We start from the raw sequence: 23,494 nt of genomic DNA on the forward strand, positions 1-23,494 counted from the left end.
ACAGGAACATTTGGAAGTGAATAAAGACTTTACAGTGCTTGCATGAGCATTTTACTTCTCTATGAGCAATATGAATTGGACTCAATGAAAACATTGCAAACCATTTCAGGTTCAAAGAGAACAAGAATTGGCACAGCCAGTAGGTCACGTCTATACAATAGTTATTGGCTTTGCTGTTGTGTTTTTTAGCTATGTGGTACACCAGCTGGTCAGCATGGCTGAAAATGTGTGCCATAGGGGAGAGTGGCATGAAGTGTCATAGAGTGGAATGGCCAAGAGTGGAGTAGAGTGGAGTAGAGCAGAGTGTTGTTTAATGTAGTGGCATAAATTGGAGTCATGTAGAGTGGTGTGCAGACCTGACAGAGTAGAGGGGACTGGTGCAGAGTGTATTGATGTTAAGTGTTTGAGAGTATAGTACCATAGAGTGCAGCGGCATAGAATTCAGCTGCTTTCAATACAGTATCATAGAATGCTGTGGCCTAGATGAGAATGTTGCATAGTAGAGTGCGGTGGCATAGAGTACAGGGGTGCAGAGTGGAGTAGAGTAGAGTGGCATAGAGTGCAGTGACTTAGCGTGCAGTGTTGCACATTACAGTAGACTGGCAGAGTGCTGTGGTGTAGAGTGGTGCAGAGTAGAGTGGAGTAGAGTGGTGTAAAGTACAGTTAAGTACCGTAGAGTGCAGTGCCATAGAGTGCAGTGACGTAGAGTAGAGTGCTGCAGAGTGAAGTGGTGTGGAGTAGAGTGGTGCAGAGCAAAGTGGCATTGAGTACAGAGTTTCAGAGTGCAGAGGTGAAGAATGGCATAGAGTGCATCGCCATAAAGTGAAGTGGTGTTGAGTAGAGTAGCATAGAGTGCAGTGGCATTGAGTATAGTGGTGCAGAGTAGAGTGCAGCGGTGTGGAGTACAGTGGCATTGAATACAGTGGTGCAGGGGAAAGAAGAGTGCAGAGGCATAGAGTGATGTGGAGTTGCGTAGCGTGGAGCAGAGGGACTGGAGTAGTGATGTAGAGTGCAGCAGCACAGAATTTAGCTGTGTACAATGCAGCATTGCAAAATACAGAGGTCTAGATTAGGGTAAAGTGGCGTAGAGTGCAGTGGTGCATTGCAGAGTGCACAGTAAAGTTGCATAGAGTGTATTGGCATAGAGTGAGTAGAGCACAAAAGAGTGGCGTAGAGTTCAGTGGCAGAGAGTGCAGTGTTGCAGACTACAGTTGCGTAGAGTGGAGTGGTGTAGAGTGGCACAGAGTGCATTGGCATAGAGTAGAGTGGCATAGAGAGCAATGGTATAGAGTACAGTGGTGCAGAGTAGAGTGCAGTGGCATAGAGAGCAGGATGTAGCAGTTGTGTAGAGTGCTGTGGTTTGGAGTAGAGTGGCATTGAGTTAAGTGGCATAGGGCCAGCTTTACAAAAGGGAATTGCATTTCTTATCTGACCACATCACAATTGTGGTCGGTTAAGAAATGCAATGCTGCATTTCAATATGTACAAAGGCCTAAACATGCTGGCAAAATGCAATTTCTTCCAGTAGAAATTGCATTTTGTGGTTCCCCAAATAGGAAATCGCAAATAGGGATTACCTATTTGTGATTTCCTAAGCACATGTGCAAAGAATTTCATAAATGTGAAATGGGCGTTTAGGGTATGCTATTACTATCGACTCCCAAGTTAGTGGTAACCATCTGCAGTTTTATAAACAGCACCCAAAATGCATTTTTTAAAGTGCCATGTAGCGCGCACTTGACCTAGGGGATTAGTGCACTTTACATATGCCGCATAGTTTTTTGGGGTCCATCAAGGGTGTCATTAGGCCCATAGGCACCATTGGTTTTGCATTTTCTAATTTGCAATTTCCAATAGGGAAATCGCAAATTTGGAAATGCGATACCATTCGTACCTATGGGCATTTAGGTTTATTTATTTATTTATTGATTTGCAGAATTTTATAAAGCACTGGCTAGACCTGGAGATATCAGAGTGCTTTACATGAGGATCAGCGAGTTACGAGTTAAATAATTACATCAGTGACAGGAGCCAAGTATAACATAGGAGAAAAACAGTGTTTAAAACAAAAACATGAGTTATTAGCGCATAGCATAGCCAAGACACACGTTCAATGAGGCATGGAAGGTAGAGGGGGAATGGGAAAAAGGGGTAAGGAATGCAGATCGGGTCAGGCAGACAGGCTGGAAGGGGGAGGCAGCCACAGAAACACAGAGGGAGGAGGCAGGGTGGGGAAAGGAAACAAAGCTGAGAGACGAGTATGTACTATGTCCAATGCCCGACTGGGTAGGGGACAGCCGCGGGGGTGAAGCCAAACCCAATCTCCACTATAGCTGCCTAAACAGCTCCACTGGACATCGGCCACGTTGCTCAGCCTCAGCGGTCAAGTACAACATATATGGTTTCTGCCCGGGGGGCATTGTCTCTTCCTTAGCCAATCTATTCCTCTTGCGGTCGTTTTTTACTAGTTCTAATTCAAGACTTTTCCGATGCTTTAAGTCTATTGAGTTTATGTCAGATCAGGAGATCATTTTAAGGTTCTTTGCCTTGGTTTTAGTAGTTTCTGCTACAAATAATCCGTTGTTAGTCCCCATTTTAAGGCCAGGCCGGCCAGTAGTAGTAGTACTTAAGGCATTGAGGGCCTTTTTGGGGCCATTTCGAAGTCAAGCTGTTCACAAGTAATACTTAATGAATCATGAAAAGTAAGAAAATGTGCCTCTTACTTCGAGATATTTCTTTTTTTCATGTTAGTATTTCTGTGGTGGAGGTACTGGGACTTGTTTCAGGCTCTCTCCGGTGTCCGTCTTGGAGTTCGTGGTATCCATATCCAGGTATCATATGCTTTCCGATGTGCTCTCTGTTCTGCCCTGCTAAGTCGCTAATACAGTGAGTGCCTTTATTACCTAGTTAGCTACTATGGGAGAGTATTACCCCTGAAAAACAATTTCCGTGTTTTGCTCCGCATAAACTCCATGCAATATACTGTCAGTAGGTGTTAAGGTTCTGTATTCGCTCTGTAGATTCTCGAAGGGCTCGGGGCCCAGACAGAAGCCCCAGGAGAGGCGAGGCAGCCGCGGGGTTCAGAAGGTGTGCTCATACGATCAGGATGCTCAGCTCACTTTCCCGTATCAGTTCAACAGGGCTTTTACCAGAGGTTAGTAAGGTTCATAGGAAAGAATGGTTTCGCATTTCCTAAATAGCGATTTCCTAATAGCCATTCCTACTCTGTAGCAATCGCTATTAGGAAATCTCAATTTCTTTACATTCCATTTTGTATTTCCCTAAAAAGCTATTTCTTAGGATTCGATATTTAGGAAATGTGAACTGGAAATTTCATACATCTGGCCCATAGAGTGGAATGTAGCAGAGTGGAGTAGAGCCCCGTAAAGTGCAGTGGCATAGAGTACAATGGCATAGAGTGCAGTGGTGTAGAGTAGACTTATTTAGCGCAGGGTAACCTGGTATAGAGTCGAGTGGTGCAGGGTAGAGTGCAGTGGTGTAGAGTAGGATGGCATAGAAGAGTTTATTGTTTTTAACGTACGGATGATGAAGTCACAATAAAGAAGAGTTTAAAAATGTGGTTCTTCCTGACCCTAGGTGAACTGCATCATCGCCTTATTTAACTCGTATTTGCTCTGGGCTGCTTTTTTCTCTGTTTTATTCAAGCTCTTTTTTGTTGGTTTATTTTGCACCTGATGAATGTGGATTGTTGACTAAGTTAAAGCCAAAATAGGCTGCTAGACTGCAAGACAGAACATTTTACAAGTACCTATTTCATTCATTCATTAAGAGCATAGACTAAAGTGGTGTAGAGTGCAGTGGCTTAGAGTTCAGTGGTGCAGAGTAGATTAGAGTGGTGTACAGTGGATTGGCGTAGAGTGCAGGGGAACAGGGTGGAGTGTTTCTGAGACAAGTGCATTCATGTAGAGTGTTTTTAAATAGAGAATACTGGCATAGAATGTAGTGTTGCTGAGTGGCATGGAGTGGATTGGAGTGGAGAGGCATATAGTGAAGTTGTGCAGAGTAGACTGAGAGGCCTAGACTGGAGTGGTGTGGAGTGCAGTGGCGAAGAGTGCAGTGGTGTAGAGTAAGATGGCACAGAGTGCATTGGCATAGAGTAGAGCAGTGCGAGTAGAATAGAAAGGCATAGAGTGAAGTGCGTAGAGTGAAGTGGCATTGAGTGTAGGGGTGAAGAGTGGAGCAGAGTGTAGTGGGGCAGAGTGCAGTTGCATGGAGTGGTCTAAAGTTGAGTGGTGCAGAATAGAGTGCCGTGGCGTTTAGTTGTGCAGAATAGAATGGAGTGACGTAGAGTGGAGTATGCATGGTGTGATAGCACACTGCCATTACAGACAACACATTTTCAATTGAAATGAGCAGTACATTTGTATGGAAATACAGTTTTCCTAATAAAAGTATACAGTGCATAAACAGTAATGTGTGGCATCACCTAGAGTTTTAATTTATTTTGATCATATTAAAGCATTTGTTTCCAACACACTTCAGAATTAACATAAATGTGCTTTATTTATTTGTGTTGCTTTGCTTGCAGGTGCTGCAGAAAACATCACACACAGTACTGATACAGAGAAAGATCCCTGAATGAATCAGCTGCCTGTAACACCTGATCCATCCACTGTTAAGTGCTCCTGATCCTTGTACTAAATTCTAGGTGTTGTTGCTAAAAATATGGCCACAGAGTAGGAGATTCCTGCCAAGAAAGTAGCTTGTGGAGAGTAGAAGAAGCAGGATGCCACCACTGGCCTCAGGCCCTCTTCCTTTTTCAGGAAATGTGATGTACCTGCTACAGCCTCCTCTGGGCAGAAATATTCTGAGAGTCCTGCATCAGTGGCACCACCACAAGCAAAACCTAAGGTCTTGTCTCACAGCATTGCTTTGCCTGCCATTATGCAAATCAATCAATCTGAATTGAAATTGTCTTAGCCACAAAATGTAATCAGCAACAGATCAGTTAGATGTGGGAACTGTACGGGAGGTTGAGGTTCTTGCTGTGGAAGATATTGTTCAGAATCCTGTTCTTCCCCCATCAGATTCATGATCTGCAGCATGGTAAAGAAAGAGTACTCCCCTATTTTCTCCATTTCCCTCTTCCGACATTGAATGGATCCTGGCCGAGTCTGGGAGGCAATGAACCAAGACGATTCCTGAAATGTTAGCAAGTGAAGATGGGGAAAATGAGGATGACAAGTCATTGATCATCACTGTGGAGAATGACAAAGAGGAAATACAGATCACCTGTATTCAAACTGCTCAGAGACATGTGATTCCAGCAACACTGATGGCCCCCACACTTGCAAGACCCCAGAAACCTGCATCCACCACCACCAACCCTACCACAGTTGCAGAAAGACAAACAACAACACAACCACCTAGTTTTACCTCCATTTCTTCAGGTTTTGGCACAATGAGAAAGCCCTGCTCTCCAGTTTCAGACTTATTTATGCTTAGACTGCATGAGGATAGCATTGCAATATGCTCCATTTGCCAAAAGAAGTTTATCATGATAAGCCACGTGGGTGCGACTGTACAGTAGGCCAACTGCCCATTAGAAAAAACAACACACAATCATGTAGGAGAGCCTCCTAAAAGCATAGCTGTTGGTGGGGTGCAAGAACCAGCGACTGAAGGTAGTGAGGAGGAAGTAGAAGAGGGTGCCAGCAACATCGTCAGGCAAAGTCGCCCTGTAAGCCTCCCCCATATTATACAATCTTTACCCTCAGCAACCTCTGCATGGCGCATGGCATCCGGGGATTAGCAGCTTCCACCCCAAAGCGCCCAGGCATCCTATCTGCTGCCAGTACCCACAGGTCACTTGTGGCAGTAGTTTCACTGGAAAAAACAGATTACTTTCAAGGCTATGTTTAGCAAGGAGTTGCCATAGCACTGGAACCAAGAAAAAACTCCTTTCTCCTGAAATTATGCTTTTCATGGCATTTGGGAGCATGCAACAATGGCGATGTTTGCTATGGAGAAATCACATACAGCTACCAACATCATGAAAGAGTTTAATGCCAAAGATTATAAAAGGGTCTTACCCAGGGGGTTTCAAAAATGGATTTGTTGCTCCTGGTAGTGGCATTAATATAGTGAAAGCCATGGCTGACAGTGGATATTTCAGGGTCCTGTGTTTAGCACATTCCATCAATCTAATTGTTCAGGACTTTCTCAAAAAGGAGAGGTAGTCATCAACAAAGAGATCACCTCCCAAAGAATATGTACTCATTTCAGTCATTCATTCAAAGCCCGGAAGCAGTTGTAGATCCTTTAGCAGGTCAATAAATTAGCTGTAATAGCCATCGTACAGAAGGTGCCACCACATTGCAACTCAGCCTACCATATGCTGGAATGCCTGTCTGAGGAGTGCAAGCTTATCAATGATTATGTGATTTAAAGGAGAGGGAAAGCAACTGCTAAATTTACAGTAATGGAGGTGGAAAAATGGGGTCAACTGGAGTACCGGACACAAAAGCTACTTATTTTAGAGATTATGACACAGGAAGGATGATAGTTCCAAGAGCCAACCAATCTCATTGTTGCATCTGCTACAAGATCAGTTAAAAAAGGTGAAACAAATTTCACTGATGTCAATGAAGAAGCAGCTTCTTTCGTGGATAAGCTAACCATTCACTTGGAGAGTAATAAAAGGCTGCAAAAAAATACTGTGTTCCCCAAAGACTACGTCTTTGCCACAATACTGGATCCATGATACAAAAAAGCCCCGGCCACTTGTATACCTTATATTGAAATGGATGTCTTAGTTTTCAAGACTCAGGCTGTCACTAAAGTAACTGATCTATAAGACAAACAGCATCACATTTGAGGCTGGGCAGAAGTTATGAAGAATAGCATTCAACGGCCACACAGGGCTGTCCTGGTGGCTCACAGTCTCACAGTCTCAGACAGCACCATTGACGTCATTGGGGGCTAACAACCCCCCTTGTTACCTCCAGTAACTCTCACACAACTGGATTGCTAAGAGATCTTTGGAGACCACACACCCTTTCTCCACCTCTCAGAAAACGCTGTTCCTGGTGGACTGCTCGTGTGGGGATGAAGTCTACTTTACTATGGAGTGACCTTGGTGGGCAAGAAGCCCTCCTGGTACCTCCTGTAAATCCTACATGGCTGGATTCTTAATAGCTGGTCAGAGACCCCAATCCTTTCTCCACCACTCTGCAAATACAACTACTACTTAAATACCCTTAGAAAGTCAATGAAAAAAAGCAAAGGTTACAGAGTGCTATAGTTAGGAAGTTGAATGAAAAAAATTAGAAATTCACTGAAAAAAACAAAGGTTACAGGGACATTATAGTTAGGCTCAGGTTTCACTCATACAAAACGGGTGAAATTCAGCAGTTATCGTTAGCTGAGCTAACCATAACTCGCGCCCCCACAATGCACTGCTTTTGTCCTCACATATTACACCACTCATGACATGATCAGTGGCATCACTGAGACATCACTGATGACATCTTAAATTACATCACTTATGACACCATCCAGTGATTGAGAGTGTTTTGAAAACATTTATGAGTGTTAAATATATATACCTAGGTGAATGTGTGATCAGTGGGTGTATGGGAGCCTGTATGGATGATTCACGGTGATGCCTATGGTACCCCCCAGCAGTTCAATGCACAGCATGGCAGGCACCGCGCGAGGCCTGCCATGCCGTGCACGGAAGTACACAGCATGCTTTCCTGCCATTGTAGCAGGCGGTGCTGAGTGCACCGCCCGCCACAATGGTAGGAATGCAGGATGCACCCGCCACTGTGGCGGGTGCATCCTAATGCTGGGGACTGGACCCCCGCCCTTAAGGCGGGCGGTCCCTTTTAGCACGAGGCCCGCCCGCCATCCTAATGGACCCCTTAATGAGGAACCTTTCCTTTTATATGACAACCTAAACAATGATAAACAAGTTCTAATATTCTCCACAGCAAATAAAATACTAATACTGAGTAACTGTCAGACCTGAATGATGGATGGAACCCTCAAAATGTATCCCAAACCATTCACTCAGATATACATTATACATGGTGAATATCAAAACACAAATATCATTTATATATATATCCTACTACTAAATAAACAAAGCAGCACTTACTATAAAATCATAAACCATATTAAGCATAAAAAATACATTCTACCCACAAAAATAATCATAGACTTTAAACAAGCTATGATTCACACAATTTAAAAAATTTACCCTGACACAGCATCCCCAAGGCCATTACTGCCATTTTAATCAAAGCTTATGGAGACATCTCCAACAATCTGGACTAAGGACGCAATTTAAATGTCGGGCGGAAAACCATCTGACAGCTAGTTGGAGGTTTTCCATCCAACATCGATGTTTTCCCTCCAATTGCCATATTACAATAGTAAGAGGGAAACCCGCAGGGGATTCTGCTGGGCTTCCGGATCATTGGATTGACACCTACTCCTATGATGACGGCGTAGCCAGCCTCGGCTACACCATCGGCATTATGATGTCACTTTCCACTTGCCCTTTCCTGACCGCTAGTAATGCCCCCTTCGCCGCTGGCATGCCACTATGGGGCCAAAAGGGCACATATGGTGCCTCCCTAAATATCCCTGTACCATGTGGCAGGCACCACATGGTGCCTGTCACATGGTGCAGGGATGTTTAAAATTATCTATTTCACAATTGTTGCTTGTGCTGCAGGCCTTTTTTGCCTGCAGCACAACCTACAATTATGAAGTTGATGTTTCCGACCGCCTCCAAATTCTGCGGGCAAAACCACCGACCTATGGTCAGGCGGTCCCAGTCTGCAATGGTGTAGTTGGACGCAAGTCCGACAGACATTGTAAGAAGGCCATCTGTGTAGAAATGCTACAAAGAGCCAACTAAGACAACTTAGGTGTAGATTACTTAGAAACAATAGCCAAAAGCATATTAGGAAATAAATAGGAAGCTACAAAAGTCGCAAAAAACTGTCACAAAAACCAACATCACAAATTATTTTTAAATTAATATTAAGCATACTATTTTATTACATCCGTCTAAACATTAAATAAAACTTCAATGTTAAATAAGACTGAGGTAATAAAAAAACTATATAAATTATTTACATGAAAAATGTAAACCCACTAAACAAAAAGCTCAAAGAACAAACTCAATCCATCTTGTAAACTCAATAGGACACATAAATCACACGTCAAAATAACAATCACATAATATTCACACAAAAAATAAAATGTAACATTTCCCACCCAAAACAAATAAAATAAATATGACTTACTGTCCTTTGGCTGCAAATCTTGCTCTGTATCCAGGTAATCAAAAATATTAATCCACCCAAAATGAGAAAAAGATTTTCAAAAAAGCTCTAAACAAAATCCAAAATAAAACACATCCAAAATAGATCCCTTGATGGAATCCAAAGTCTCCAAGAACCATGAAAGTCCTGCAGTATTATGATTGGGGTAGTTGGACCACCACAGGACCGCTTTGTCTGCCTGTAATCCAGGATCTCACGGTGGAGCAGGAATATGCTGGTGGGGGCCCAGCTGCACCACCAAGCATATATCAAGTTGCCCTCTCACATCCCTTTTCATAGCGGTGAGCTCGCATTGAAATGTTTGGTGAAGAGGCAACTAAGAGAGCCCTAACAGGGCCCGTGCCACTTTTGGGCCTGAGGGTGCATACAGGGGGGCACATGTTGTGCCGCCCTGGAATTGCACCACTGTTCCTGCACAGTGTTTTGGAATGTGCTGCAGGCGCTATCACGGTGTTAGGCTGGACATTAGGCTCTCCTATGAGCCCAACAGCCCACCACCCTGAGGCCACTGCAGCCTCACCCGCCCGACAAGGATTTAACTCCTAATCAGGCAGGCAGGTGTACCACGGCTTTGGTGGTCCTCTAGCAGATGGCATGGTGGTGGCGCCGCTGGAAGACCATAAAAGTTGTGGTAAGGCCCTAGAACTAATATCTAGACCTTACACTAGATTCCCACCCTCAAAACCCTTAAAGAAATCCTTTAGAATGGACTTTCCTGATCTGATGAACGGCAGCACCCTACCGTGATATGAATACCAGAAAATCAACCAGTAAATACACTAAAAATGAAGCAAATAGACTACAGAATAGAAAACAGTGCTAAAAAAGGCTGCTAAATGAAATTAAGAAAAGACTCTCCCCAGAGAAATGAATGGGAAATAATTTAAAAAAGATGAATAAATGTATTAAAAATACAAAATATGATTAAACAGGTAAAACATATAAAACAATAATGTAAAAATGTTAAAAAATTGTAAAGTATGAATTACATTTTAGTATAAAATACATACAATTATTTGCTATAAACTGAAAAAACTTATGTTAAAATTATGTTAAAAATGTCTATAAAATAATTTAAGAAATGTTTAAAAAAAGTTAAACAATTGAAAGAAAGTGGAAAATGTACAACATACTATACTATTTAAATGATTATCAATCAAACAAATTTAACTTTATTCGGTTTTCAATCAGAAATCCATAAAAGTACAAAACATTAATTTCACAACATATAAAAAAAATGGTCAAAATTAAGAAGAAGATCAGTATTTTGTCAACTGTCCATGAGTTTATGCGTCTCTGTTATTTTTATAAGTTCGTGCGATGTCTAATGCACAACTTTAGATAGTGTGCCACTGGTTTTGAGACCAAACTGTTTTCCAGAAACTGCAGCGCCAAAAATGCGGGGCGACATGTTCTAATCTTCATTACTTTTAAAATTGGTAAAATCCACTTTTTTCGAAACGGGGTATAAAATTTACAAAAGAAAACAACGTGAATTGTGGACTGAGGGGAAATAAGGTCGCAGGGGCATGGTGTCGGGTTATGTGTCCATACATTCTGAGTGGGGAATAGGACCATAATGTGGAAAAGGTTGAACCTGAAACGAGTGAGAAGAAGTCTTTCAAATTGTGTTAGGTCATGTTGCAGATACGGTTGAATTGATGGAACCAGTTGAATCATTAGACAGTGTTGGACTGATGTCTTTCTTATTTCAGTCATTATTCTCAGTTGGGTTAAGTGAGACAGACATACCTTTTTTGTTATGTCTGTTACTGACTGTGGTTCCTCAAAAAACCTCGAAAGGCCAATATCTGAAAGAAACGATTTTATGTAACATAACCATTTTATCTTCTTCATGTGGTCTAGTTTCATGCAATCCTCAATAATTGCTCTTGTAGGATGGCATTCGTCGGTGGCCCATATTCTTCTCCACAACATAATGGGTTGGATCTTAATGATGTCAATAACATGATCCAATCCGAGTTCGAGATGGCAGCCAAAGTTGGTTGTACTCTTTGGAACTGCTAATAGGAATTTTAAGAATGTATTTTCCACTATCTGTATTTGTTCAGCGTTTGCTATTCCCCATACTCCTGCTCCGAAGATCGCTGTGGTGACACATTTTGCGTTATAGATTTTTAACATCTCGGCCAGAGGTCTTTTTCCTAGACGAAGAGAAAATGCTTTTAATGCACCGGTTGTTTTGATTAATGACAACTTGCGAGAGTTTATGGCTGCTTTCCATTTAAACTCTTCGTCAATGGTGATGCCTAGGTAAGAGTAAGTTTTCGTTCTTTCAAGCGCAAGTTTGTCCACAAAAATTGTCTTCGGTTTTTTTCCCTTGCTGCCGGCGTGCATCACGTAGGTTTTTTTAATGTTAACTTTTAGGTTTAAACCTGACATAAAGGAACAATAATTATTTAGAGCCTTTTGCAGCTGGATTGGAGCGCGCGCAAGAATCACCGCATCGTCGGCGTACAGTAGTGCCGGTAATGGACGCCGGGCGATTTCTGGGTAATCTGTTACGCCCTGTAGCATGGCAGCTTCCAGTCCATTGGTGTAGAGCGTGAATAGGAAGGGGGCCAGCACACACCCTTGCCTAACTCCTTTCTGGATTGTGAAGCTGTCTGTGAGTTGACCGCTGGTCCCATATCGTACTTTTCCCGTGGCCCCGGAATATAGCTCCCGGAGGAAGTCAACAATGGCTGAGTCAATTCCCATTTGCAGCATTAAGGACCAAAGTTTTGAATGTTGCACACAGTCAAACGCTGCCGTAAGGTCAACGTAGACCATGTGTAAACTAGTTTTTGTTGCTGTTGTATATTTTCCGGCCAGCAATGTTAAGTTCAAGACTTGGTCTACGGTGCTCAGTCCGGCCCTGAACCCGTATTGGAGGTCTGAAATTTTCCCATGTTCTTTTGACCACTCCTGGAGACGGTTGAGAAGTATTCTCCCTGCCATTTTTCCGGCCGAATCCAGGAGGGAGATGGGACGATAACAGGCAGGGCTGTCCCTGTTGCCTTTCTTGAAAATGGGTACCAGAATAGATGTTGACCAGGAATTAGGTAAGTGAATTTCTTTTGCTGCATTCAGGACTTTTGTTAGCAAAGCGGACCATAGTTCTGGTGAAAATTCGTATAAATCCATAGGGACAGAGTCCGGTCCCGGTGCTTTACCGTGTTTTGCGATCTCTATTGCTTACCTTGTTTTGTTAACAGTGAATTCTATATTTATCGGATATGCCACTGGTGGGAGGGTAAGCGAGGAAGCCAGATCTGCAGAATTTTCCTCTCTAAAGACCCCCGAGAAATGCTGTACCCACTCTATCTCATTTATTGCAACATCTAAGGAGGGTCCCTCGTTATTTCCATTTAGGAATGGAGATTTGACTATTATCCAAAATGCTGCGCTGTTTTTTTGAGTGCTGCTTTTTGTCAGTTGGGTCCAAAGATTATGTTGCATCTCTTTTTTCCTTTGTTTAAGATTATCATTTTTATGTAAAAATAACAAAGTATAACAAATTCTACCTATGTAAGAAAGCTTATTTTTAAATGTAAATATATGTTTAAAATACAAAATAGATATACATTAAATAAATTTTGAAAACATAAATAAAATTCACAAAAATGTGTTACATGTTTATCCGATAAAATGTGTAATTATTAATATTATTTCTTACAAACATGGAACTATTTGTATTAGAAACACCAATAATTGAATAATAAAGACTATTTCAGCTACATACAAATATAACTTTAAGAAATTATTTCAAACTAAACAAATTACAAAATTATATAATCACACTCCAACATAAACTATTTTTAAGAAGGTGTTGTACACTAAAACGGTAACATTTGCTATTCTCATTCCAATCTAAACAAATTTGGAGAAAGTGTTAGACACTAAAGGGGTAACATTTACTATTCCCACTCCAAATTAAGCCAGTTTGGGGACGGTGTTGGAAAATGAAGCGCTGGCATTTACTATTCTCGTTCCAATATAACCCAATTTGAGGAAACTGTTGGGCACTAAAGGGGACATTTACTAGTCCCACTTCAATTTAACCCATTTGGGGGAAGGTTTTGGACATTGAAGCAGGAACATCTTAAGGATTTTGGGGGCCTGGGCCAGATGTATTTTGGGGGCACCTGTTCATAATAGCTTTGAATTTATAATTCAAGTACAGGTCTTCCGTGCACTCTTAGGCCATTTCAATGACAGTGCAACTCACACACAACCAATTTCTAATTGTGTTTAAATCCAATATTCAGAGATAGTGAGGTGTGTTTGTAATATTGCACAAATAATCTCTGTTCTACCTTCCCATTTCTCATGTATGAGGTCTGCTTATAGATCTAAAAGCTTTTTAATGGATGCTGCATTTAATATAAACGCAGCATTTCTCCCATAAATGTATGTAATAGACTCTCACACATCACCCACATTAAAAATAAATGAAAGGAAAGCGGTGTTTAAAACAACCTGCTTAACAATTAGTCATGGTCATTAGGGCAAGACTGTCTGAGGAATAGAGCTGGTTCTATCAGGAGGCCCTCTGAAAAGACTGGGGCCCTGGGCCAGAGCCTACTTTGTCCATGTCTTTGAACATCTCTGCACTAAATGGGCAACATTTTGGACCCGATTACAAGTTTAGCTCTGCGGTACCAAGTCTGCCCTGCCGCCACACCACTAATCCTGTGGCCTGGCCGCCCAACACAATTAGAGCATTTCTCGTGTCTGGCAGGCTTTTTTTTATGTTCTCACGCCGGTGCCCTGAAAATGGGCACCACAATGAGAATACCAAAAACAGTTCCTGCATGGCATGGACTGTAAAGTCCATACAGTGCAGGAACTGAGGTGCATGCACACAGGGGGGACAAGTTGCATCCCCTGCATGCACACCCTGTATAACCCCCTTTGTTTCCTCTCCGCCATGGTTTTTGTGGAGCAGGAACTGCCATGAAACTGTGGCAGAGAGGAAACTCATAATTTCATAATATGCTTGGCAGAACTGCAGCAGTCCACAAAGCATATTCCTGACCAACACAACAGAGCCAGGGAATGGCAGTTCCCTGGTGGCTGCAGTGGGGCAATGGCGGTCTGACCACCCTGATTGTAATTGTGCAGTCAGAAGACCGCGACCGCCACACTCTCACAAGTCTAGCCATCTGTGGACCTCCAGACTCATAATTAGGCCCCTTACTGTTCACACTCTAATCTATACCAAATTGGGGAAAGAGTTGAGCACTAAAGTGGTGACATTTACTAGTGACATTCCAATGTAAGCCAATTGGGGAACAGTGTTGGACACTAAGGGCCTTATTATGAGTTACTTGTGGTGGAGGTCTGACCATTGCCACACTGACTGTCCGCCAGCTGTGTTATGAGTGTGGCAGTCAGACTGCCACAAGACCTTTGGCTCCACTGGGATCAAGGATCCCGCTGTGCCGACAGTCTGGAAATGGACAGAAATATGCTCACAATGCCGTGCAAGCACCACAGAGCATATTCCGGTTTGAATGTCCATCACCCATTTCATGGCGGTGAGCCCGCCATGAAAAGGGTGCCAGACATCAATCAATCATTTGTAGAGCGCGCTACTCATCAGTGAGGGTCTCAAGACTCTAAGGGGCGGGGGAGCAGCCTCTTGTCGAACAACCAGGCTTGAGAAGTCAGCAGGTCCTGGGTCAGCCGCAGGTGGGCGGTGAGGGTTTTCCATAATAATATAATAATAATAATCCACATTTTGTATAGCGCACAATCACCCGTTAGGGTCTCTAGGCGCTGGGGGGCCGTCGGGAAGATTAAGCGAGCTATTGCCCAGAGTCACATGGTGCTGGGCTAACCTGCCGCCGGAGCCGGGGATCGAACCGTGGTCCCCAGATTCCAGCGTCAGTCGCCCTGGCCGCGGCGCCACACCTCTCCCACTATGTCTTGGTGGCGAGGTGGAAGAATGATCTGCTGCTGGTGGTCGTTCGGCGGTGGTGAGGGCCAGGCCGTCTGAGCGAAGCTGGCAGTTTGGGGTGTAGAAGGACAGTCGTTTGTTGAGGTATGGTGGTTACGGTGTTGTTGAGGGCTTTGTGAGCATGGGTGAGGAGTTTGAAGGTGATCCTTTTATTGACTGGGAGCCAATGCAGGTCTCTCAGGTGGGTGGTGATGTGGCTGTGGCGAGGGAGTCCGAGGATGAGTCGGGCGGAGGCTGCTGACGAGTGCTTGGGTGACCGTTTTTCTGGTTTCGGTGGGGATCCATCTGTAGATCTTGCAGAGCATGCGGAGTGTGTTGAAGCAGGAGGAGGAAACAGTGTTGACTTGCTGAGCCATAGAGAGCATTGAGTCCAGGATGAACCCCAGGGTGTGGGCACGGTTGGTGGGCGTCGGGGCAGCTCCCAGCGAGGCCAGCCACCAGGAGTCATCCCATGCGGAGGTAGTGGAGCCCGGTTTCGGTGGGGATCCATCTGTAGATCTTGCAGAGCATGCGGAGTGTGTTGAAGCAGGAGGAGGAAACAGTGTTGACTTGCTGGGCCGTAGAGAGCATTGAGTCCAGGATGAACCCCAGGGTGTGGGCATGGTTGGTGGGCGTCGGGGCAGCTCCCAGCGTGGCCAGCCACCAGGAGTCATCCCATGCGGAGGTAGTGGAGCCCAGGATGAGGACCTCCATCTTGTCTGAGCTCAGTTTCAGCCAGCTAGTCTTCATCATTCTCTCGTGGAGGTTGGAATTGGCGGAGGCCAGGTCCTTGGTGAGAGAGAGGATCAGCTGGGTGTCGTCGGCATACGAGACGATGTTGTGGTTGTCTGCTCGGACGATGTTGGCGAGCGGTGCCATGTAGATGTTGTAAAGGGTTGGGCTGATCTTTGGGGTACACCGCAGATGATCATCGTGGCTTCGGAACAGAAGGGAGTGGGAGGTGGACTCGCTGGGTTCTGCTGTGAGGAAGGAGGTGATCAAGTCTAGGGTTTTGCCTCGGATCCCTGCGTCGTGGAGGTGTGTGCGCAGGGTGTGGTGGAAGACTGTGTCGAAGGTGGCCGAGATGTCAAGGAGGATCAGGGCCGCTGGTTCACCTTTGTCCAGTATGGTCCTGATGTCATCAGTGGTGGCGATGAGGGCGGTTTTGGTGCTGTGATTGCTGCGGAAGCCAAATTGGGAGGTCAGTTGTTTGCTGCCGATCTTCTCAATGACTTTTCGCCGGGAACGGGAGCAGGGTCGGAAACTCTTGAAGTCCTTTGGGTCCACCGGGGGGTTCCTTAAGTAGGGCGTTGATCTCAGCGGGTTTTCAGCTCTCTGGGAAGGTGGCGGTTTCGAAGGAGCTGTTGATTATCTTTCGGAGTTGGGGTGCGATGATGGGGCTTGCTATGTTGAAGATGTGATGGGGCAGGCGTCGGAGGGTGAGCCGGAGTAGATGGTGTTCATGATTTTGGAGGTGTCTACATCATTGACGTAGTTCCAGGAGAGCAGGAGGTTAGTGTGTTTGGTGGGCGTTGGGTCAGAGGCGTCGGCATCTGTCGTCGTTGTCTGGGTGTCGAAGCTGTCGTGGATGTTTAATGTCTTGTGGTGGAAGAAGGTGGCCAGGGAGTCACAGAGTTTTTGTGACGGCGGTACGTCATTGGAGCTGGAGCTGGGGTGGCGAGTTCTTTCACGATGTTGAAGAGCTCTTTGGTGTTATGTGCGTTGTCGTCGATGTGTTCCTTCAAGGAGGTTCTTTTGGCGGCTCAGATGAGTTGGTGGTGCTTGTGTCTGGTGTTGCTGTGGGCTGCACTGTTGTCTGGTGTCTGGTCATTGCGCCACTGCTTCTCTAGTCTTCTGAGGTGTGCTTGGAGTTCTGGAGGTCGGCGTTGAACCAGATGGCTCTCGTGTCGGTGGGCCTGTTGGAGGGTTTCCTGATTGGGGAGCGGGTGTTGACGCAGTCGTCGAGCCATTGTCTGAAGTTGTGGGCTGCTTTGTCGGTCTCAGAGGGCTCAGCTGGAGGGTCTTGGGTGAGTGTGGTGATAAGCTGGTCTTTGTTGACTTTTTTCCAATTGTAGTGTGGGACACGTTGCGGTTGGTTGTGTGTGCCTGTGTTTCTTGAAGGAGAAGTGGCTGCAGTGGTGGTTGGTCCAGTGGAGTTCGGTGGTGTGGCTGAAGGTGACGTGGTCGCTGGCAGAGAAGATGGGGTTGAGTGTGTGTCCAGCAGAGTGGGTGGGTGTCGTGACGAGTTGTTTGAGTCTGATGTTGGCGAGGTTGTCGATCAGCGTTGTGGAGTTGCTGATGTTGGCGTTCTCAAGGTGGAAGTTCAGGTCTCCGAGGAGGATGTAGTCTGTGGAGGCTAGGGCGTGCGTGCTGATGAGGCCAGCGATGGATTCCCTGAACGGTGGTTGGGATCCCGGGGGTCTGTAGACGAGGGTTCCTCTAAGGGTAGTGTTGTGATCGATGTGGATCTGGAAGTGTAGGTGTTCGGCCATGCTGGGGTCGTCTTCGCTGTTTGTTGAGATTTTGATGGTGTTCCTGTGGACGATGGGGATTCCTCCTCCAGGTTTGTTGTTGTTTCAGTCCCTGCGTGTGATCTTGTAGCTGTCCGGGATGGCTATGGCTGTCAGGCGCCGAGGAGTTGTTCATCCAGGTATCCGTCAGGAAGGCATAGTCTGGGGCGGAGGAGTCGAGCAGGTCCCACAGTTCGACAGCATGCTTGTGGACTGAGCGTATGTTGAGTAGTATGCAGCTGAGATGGTTGTGGCCTGCGGTGTTGGGATGAGTAGGACATGCAGGTGTGCAAGGAAGGGGGTCTTACCAGGGCCTCCAGCCGCTTCTGGGCCTTGGGGTGCATGCAGGGGGGGTACATGTTGTACCCCCCTTGAATTTCACCCCCATTCCTCCACAGAGTAGCATGCAGAAAATGATGCATGCCACACCATGCAAGACCGTGCTGCAGGAGCTTTCACAGCAGCGGTCTGCTGTTAAGGCTCTCCTATGGTTCAAATAGGCCACCGCCATGAGACCGCTCCAGCACTGCGAGCCTGGCGGTCATCCTGTGGTGAGGCAGTGGCGGACTGACAGGAGGACCGATAAAGTCATAATAAAGCTAAATTAGTGACATTTGCCATGCACATTCCAATCTAAGCCAATTTAGGGAAATATTGCACACTAAACGGGTGAACTTTTCTAATTCCACTATAATCTTAAGCATTTTATGCAAGGTGCTACACATTAAAAACTTTATATAGCAGTAATCCATACTCACACATTTTTTCATCTACAAAAAAACCCCTAAAGTTTACGGAGAAAAACACACTAAGCCGAACTACAAACCTATGTATTCGTAATAAAACACTAACATATAACATATTTTTATCACTAATAATAATAAATATCTTTTTTTAATCCCTCAACAAGTCAAAGCCTCCTCACTTTTTGAGTTCCACACAAAGCTGAAGACCTCGCTCTGCCTAAAAGCACATTGGGAACACACACCTACATACCTCCCTAAACGCCTGGATATCCTCTCGGGTGATTAGTGTGCTTTACATATCAACATAGATAACATAAGAAATACTTACTACCATTCCTAAACTTTGAGCCATAAAATAAAAAATACATTAATACTCTAAAATTAACTATCATAAAACTTTAAAAAAATTAAAACCAATTTTTTAAATATACAACTTTGATACATATTTTACAATTACATTATACATTACAACACAAAAAAGTACAAATATTTTAATTTAATTTTGCTAATTTTGTTATTAAAATTATACTATTAAATTTAATTAGTTAAAAAAGAGTGCAAATATTTTACATTATAACATTTCATTTCATTTTATTTTTTATGTTTACTTTTTTAATACTGGCAAAAAAATATATTTGTATTTAATATAATTAAGATGCACTCTAATTATACATTATTATTTGTAAACATTATTAATACAAGAAAATAAATGCAAACATTTTACAATATTAGTTCGCATATCAATTATGAATTTACATCAAATTTACATTTAAATATCCACTTACTAAAAATCTCCCCACCCTTATCCCCTAAAAATCCCAATATTCTGCTGCCAAAAAATATTACCAATACACTATTTATATACATTAGAACAACTAAAAAGATACATTTCAGCAATTTCCTTACTCATAAATTATCTTACTTAAACACAAATATAAAAAATTGATAAACAAATGGAATGAAGCACAGTACAGTACATTACATACAAAATAACACAAATGATATTACATGCAATGATATATTCTAAATCGATATTTTTTACAACAATATCAAAAACAACATTTAAAACAATATTTTTACCTTTGATATTCCTGTCGACTATATTTTTGACATCCGATATTCTTGCCAATATTTTTGTATCACAATATTTTTTATTCAATGTTTTGACCAAACACCGCCCCTGTACAATCCCATCTATTATCATATTGCCTCCCAACATCATCTGCCTTTCAGAAAGCCTCTTACCTCATACTAAACCACTCTCATCCTTCCTTCTTCCTCCCACCTTTCCAAAAACCTTACTACCTTCTCTCCCTTTTTGTCCTTTTCCACCCCATTCTCACGCCAAATAAACCACACACTTCGGCTCCTTTTGGGCACTCCAGCCTTCATCAGTCTTATGTTGCATCCTGACTTAACACTCACTATACCCAAATTCTCTATCTAACAAAACTGGGTAAAATCCTTTATCTTCTGTACACTTGTTTCTACCTAGGCCATCCTTCCATGCCACAACTTATATTTTTACACAACCCTTTCCTAATTTCTCCGTAGATACTCTATTCTTTCCATGCCACGTAATACCTAACATCTGTTTCCCTCCTATAACTATCTTTTACTTACTTACTGTCCTAATATTCTATTCTTGGAAAGATCTTCTTCACCTCATGACTCATGAAGACGGACCTCCCACCACCACCTGACACCCTGTTTCATCTTACTCATCAACCCACCCTTAAGCTTAACCAACCCACCCAACTATCTCTCCATCATTGAATTATCTCTTCATCAATGCACAATCATAACCATCTCAATACTTATGATCTGATCCCAGCCTTTTCTTCATACCTACTGTTGATTGCAAAAAACTGGCTAGGTGATAACACACCACTGATCTGCTGTAAGGCAGAAGATGGGGGAAAGCCTAGGAGTAATCTTCCAAAAAAAGACTAAAACCTTCAGGGTAACGTTACATTCATCTGCTTATTTATTTTGATAAATAGACCAAACAGAGGATTTACTGGTGCTGTACTTGATGCTGTCAAGAAGATCACGATTAACCACAACAATATCTGTGCCCTGGATCAGCTGAACATCTAGTGTGAGTGAACGGACTTCAACCAAAACAATGTCCATCATGGCAAATCTAGAGGCCCACAACTTCTACCAGCTTGTCACAAGATTAATGCATTCAGCTGGAGGCACCTTACTCTTAATCTTGACACCATGGAGTCATGTCACAATAGAAGGAAAAGTCCTCACAAACTGGGACAATCACCACATCATGAACCTCCCCAGCAGAACAACTGCTAGAGGCCTGGCAATTCACCTCTTAAAGACATTGGAAGAAATTCAACGTTTCACCTATTGACTCCCATTTCATCATGATCAGTCCCACCAACTAAATAGAAGTAATGCAGCTGTTCTATGGCAGACTCACCAAAGTCTTCAATAAACAAATATCCAACAAGACATTCACATGCACAAGCACAGAAAGAGGTCCTCTTTCTGAAAAAATTATTGAGAGCTGCATTCAACAAGATCACAGACCTCACAAAAGAGAACAGTCTACTCTTCAAACTCCAAGCATGTTTCTGCCCTGGAGAAGGCACTGAATTTACCTTTATGTACGTTTGAATGACACAAAAACAGCTTTGAACAGGAATGTGTTTCGTACATTCTATTGCTGTATTTATATCCATTTCCTTTGACACTCCCCACCACAAGACACTATTACTGAGACACTATTACTGAGAAAAGAAGATCTTGGCATTGGAGAAAGCATTCTAAATTTAGCACTTTCTACTTTTAGCGGGCACAGCATTTGATCCCTACCTTCATTTAAATCTACTCCTTTCACTACAGACTATGGAGCAATCCAAGGCTTAATCATCTTACCACTCCTTGTCATCCACTTTCTCACACATCTACTTGACTAGATCACCTCCTTCAATTTAACTTGCTACAAATAAGGTGACCACACACCAATCATCCTAAAACTTGGGGAAACTTGAAGCAGCTAGACACATTGAGTCAACCACTGTCTCCGTGCTATGGTAAATAGATTTTGATTAACCATTAGAAACGTAACTCTTCAGATCCTGAACTGCAGATAATAGAGAAACTTTCCACTGAAAACTATCTGGTCCAAGTAACTAGAATAGCCACCATCTGTACCTAATGAAGTACAGATTACTGTCTCCCGTCATCTTCAAACTCTTCATGGAGATGCTTGGTGCTCTGCTCATAGAGCATTAGTCTCCTAGTATTCAAGATTCATCAAAATGGAAAAGATATATCAGTATCCTCTGCTTCAGACATCAAACACCTCAAGTGCTGCCTGCACATCATTTGGACCTGAATGCCCAGGACCAATCTGAAGCTCAAGACAGAATTCCCGTTACCACCTATGAACAGTGCATAAGAATCAGTGGAAAGAAACCTGGCTCAATGCATGAACCTTGATGGCTTCGAACCCTATTGAATGCTAAATCACTTAGATTCACTCTGGACATCAGCCTCAACCTCAAGGAACACATTTCTAAAAAACACAAAGATGGCCTAGTGGCAGCTCTCTCTTCTAAAGAAAGTGAAGCGACTTTAGAACTGCTGATCAAACCCTTATACTCTCAAATCTGGATGGAAGTAATACCCTGCTTCATGGCCTCCCACATTCCACACTGACACCTGGGAGCATGGTACATACAGCAACATGCCTCATCCAGGGCCTGGGAATATATGTTCATATAACCCTCATCCTGATGGAACTCCTTTGCATCTCTTTACCGGCCTGAACTATCTTCAAAACCGGCACATCATTTACAAAGCCACTTATCCTATAGACAAAATTCACCATCTCCGGTGGTTCTCTCCACACCCGAACCTAGTACACCACCAGACTGCAGACTAAGAAGTGTAAAAAAGAAACAACAATGTAGCAGGCCTTTTCTGTCTATAAACCCTAGAAAATGGCATCGCCTCCCCTAACTATCAGGACTACCCCAAGGCTATTAAAAAAGGAAAGTGATGAAGACTCATCTCTTTAAAGAATACATCACAATGCATTAGCGGCTCATAACCCAGCTACCTCTCCTATCACTTATTGACGTTATGCTTGTCTTTGACCCTATACAGATCTGTGCCTGCTTTGTGAGGGCTCGTGCTATAGAAATGCCTTACACATATACATACATAGAGATTATTTGCAATCCATTAGTGTTTATGGCCTTCAATCATTCCTTTATCCCTCAAGTGTAATATGGGCGAAGGTGTGACTGTGGTCTCCCTTCTGTGCTTTGGATGCTTTGCAGTTTTCAGAGTAGGAAGAGGGGACCATGCTTTCAGGCTATTTACAGATAGATAATCTATGTGTGCAATAATTTGATAAATTTGAGATCCCTAAGGAAAATGTTGCTGGAGTAATTTATTGGTGACTTCAGACCATCAGAGGAAGTGGAAGGTAACATTTAGGCTGCAGATGGTGGCATGTTCTAAGTTAAAAATATTTTATTGACACCTGTTACTGGAAACCTCATGGGTCTGTTGACTTGTGGATCTCTACAGGGCTGTCTCTTATATTGTGTTGAATAAGGTAATGTGACTGAACTATAATAATGATGTCTGTACTAGACGTGTTGAGCCAGGTTATCTGATGAAGACAGCATCTAGTCTGTATATTTATATAGTGTTTTTAATGTAAGCTATGTGTCACACTAAACAGTGTGTGTTGATGAATATGAAACACTGTGTTTGTTATGTGTGTTCATAAGGACAAGTGGCAAGTGGTAAGGAGAACTTGAAGGAAATTGTTCTAACTATGCATGTGTGCTGGGCGACAGTGGAATGTTTATGCATTTTTATGTGCGTGGGAGCTCTCTGAGAAAACAAATATTGAAATGTTAGATGAGGTGTGTGATGTAGATGTCTGTCCTTGGCATTTTTCAGGCACTTTCAGGACCAAACATGATTCTTCCT

General features: G+C 43.3%; 1 long non-coding RNA gene across 2 annotated transcripts in view; it reads right to left on the minus strand.

The window, feature by feature from the left end:
- Nucleotides 1-23,494, minus strand: part of LOC144767530 (uncharacterized) — a 39,635-nt gene that overhangs the window by 12,816 nt on the left and 3,325 nt on the right. Inside the window, exon 3 of one of the 2 annotated variants that reach the window (XR_013598245.1) lies at nucleotides 4,437-5,162. The exons of the other annotated variant lie outside the window; for it this stretch is intronic. This is a non-coding gene — a long non-coding RNA (uncharacterized LOC144767530). Of the gene's footprint in view, nucleotides 1-4,436; nucleotides 5,163-23,494 lie in introns of those variants that run through there. 2 annotated transcript variants of the gene reach the window in all.

The sequence above is a fragment of the Lissotriton helveticus genome, chromosome 7 (assembly GCF_964261635.1).
Source record: "Lissotriton helveticus chromosome 7, aLisHel1.1, whole genome shotgun sequence".
Lineage (NCBI taxonomy): Eukaryota > Metazoa > Chordata > Amphibia > Caudata > Salamandridae > Lissotriton > Lissotriton helveticus.